The sequence below is a fragment of the Lampris incognitus genome, unplaced genomic scaffold (genome assembly GCF_029633865.1).
Source record: "Lampris incognitus isolate fLamInc1 unplaced genomic scaffold, fLamInc1.hap2 scaffold_73, whole genome shotgun sequence".
Classification (NCBI taxonomy): domain Eukaryota; kingdom Metazoa; phylum Chordata; class Actinopteri; order Lampriformes; family Lampridae; genus Lampris; species Lampris incognitus.
This window is the reverse complement of record NW_026611579.1, coordinates 25,001-27,500: the sequence shown is the minus strand read 5'-3', so window position 1 is coordinate 27,500 and position 2,500 is coordinate 25,001.

Below are 2,500 nucleotides of genomic sequence, written 5' to 3'. Positions count from 1 at the left end.
AAAGGACATCGATCCGCCAGACCGGAGGAACCGACCGCCCGAACGCCGGCAAAGCCGGCCGGCGGACACCCTCCGAAGGCGTGTTAAGTTGGCCCATCGATCAGGACACAAACACGCAACAAATCCAGTCCGGGGTGTGGTGTAAGCAGCCCTACTGTAACCAGCCCTGCCAGAGAAATCCCCTAACCCTAACCCTAAACGTACGGCAGACGCGTCCCCTGGCTCTCACATTGACAACTGAGAGGCTTCTGAAAACCTGGCCACGCCCATCAGTAAAAACCACTACAGCAAGTGACGACATATGTACCTTCAAAGTGCTGTACTACAGGGTGCTGTTCAAAAGGTATCTATCCCGTTTACTCTCTATGCTTCATATATCATCATATTATTGAAAAGTGCAAGCCTTTAGGGACAACAGCAACTCAAGTCGCCAACGCTCTGTTGACTCAATAACTGCAGAGATCCAAACTTCTCCTGGCATTAACATCGGCACAAAAACTGTGCGCCGGGAGCTTCGTGGAATATGGGTTTCTATGGATTCAGAATGACATGTCAGAAAAGCTCCTGTAGGTGTAATGGTCAGTTATCTCAATACTTTTGGACATATATTGTGCGTGTGCGTGTGTCTGTGATACCTAACATAAACACACCTGTATTACTAGAATTGATAGTTCACGCCACAAAAGTGAGGGGCAAACATAGAAAAGCGTGCAACCCAGCCACTGAGGATGCACAAGCCAATGCATTCTTAGTGCAGGTCCCAAGCCAGGACAAATGGGGAGGGTTACGTCAGGAAGGGCATCCGGCGTCAAATCTTTGCCAAATCAAATATGCGGATCATAAATAAGATTTCCATACCGGATCGGTCGAGGCCCGGGTTACCGACGACCGCCATCGGTACTGTTAACCAGCGGAGTGCCGGTGGAAACTAGGCTACTGTTGGGCGAAGGAAAAGGAGAGGGGGAAGGCATGTCCAGAGGCAGCTAGAGAGGAGGAAGGGTAGGCGTGTGGAGGTGACAGTCAGTCGGAACTTTGAATGTTGGCACTATGGCTAGTAAAGGGAGAGAGCTGGCTGACGTGATGGAAAGAAGAAAGGTGACAAGAGACAAGGTGGAAGGGGAGTAAGGCCAGGAGTATCGCAGGTGGGTTCAAACTCTTCTACCATGGTGCGAATGGGAGGAGAAATGGGGTAGGGGTCATTCTGAAGGAAGAGTATGTCAAGAGCGTGCTGGAGGTGAACACAGTGTCAGACAGAGTGAGGATTATGAAGCTGGAAATCGAAGGTGTATTGCTGACGGTTATCAGCGCATATGCCCCGCAAGTCGGGTGTAAGATGGACGAAAAAGAAGAATTCTGGAGTTGAGTTGGACGACGTGGTGGAAAGGGTACCCAAGGAGGAGGGAGTGGTGATTGGAGCGGACTTCGATGGACACGTTGCTGAAGGGAACAGAGGTGATGAGGAGTTGATGGTAAGGTATGGAATCGACGAGAGAAATGTGGAAGGACAGATGGTGTTCGATTTTGCGAAAAGGATGGAAATGGCTGAGGTGAATACATATTTCAAGAAGAGGGAGGAGCACAGGGTGACGACGTATACGAGTGGAGGAAAGTGCACACAGGTGGACTATATCTTGTGTAGAAGGCGCGATGTAAAAGGGATTGCATACTGCAAGGTGGTGACAGGGGAGAACGTAGCTAGGCAGCATCGGATGGTGGTCTGTAAGATGACTTTGGAGACCAACATGAGGAAGCGAGTGAAGACACAGCCGAAGATCAAATGGTGGAAGTTGAAGAAGGAAGACTGTTGTGTGGAGTTCAGGCAGGAGTTAACACAGGCACTGAGTGGTAGTGAAGAGTTGCCAGATGGCTGGGCAAGCGCTGCAGAAATAGTGAGGAAGACAGCTAGGAATGTACTTGGTGTGTCATCGGGACAGAGGAAGGAAGACAAGGAGACTTGGCGGTGGTGGTGGTGGTGGTGGTGGAAGGAGGAAGTAGAGCAAAGTATACAGAGGAAAAGGTTGGCAAAGAAGAACTGGGATAGTCAGAGAGATGAAGAAAGTACACAGGAGTACAAGGAGATGCAGCGTAAAGCAAAGAGAGAGGTGGCAAAGGTAAAGGAAAAGGCGTACGGTGAGCTGTATGACAGGTTAGACACTAAGGAAGGAGAAAAAGACTTGTACAGATTGGCTAGACAGAGAGACCGAGCTGCCGAGGATGTGCGACAAGTTAGGGCGATCAAAGATACAGATGGAAATGTGCTGCCAAGCGAGGAGAGTGTGCTACGAAGTGGAAGGACTACTTTGACGGGCTGATAAATGAAGAAAATGAGAGAGACAGAGAGAGAGAGAGAGAGAGAGAGAGAGAGAGAGAGAGAGAGAGAGAGAGAGAGAGAGAGAGAGAGAAAAGGTTGGTTGATTGAGAAGTATAGAGAAGGCCAGAAAGAGTTGCATTGTGTCTTTGTAGATTTACACAAAGCATACGACAGGGTGCCGAGAGAGGA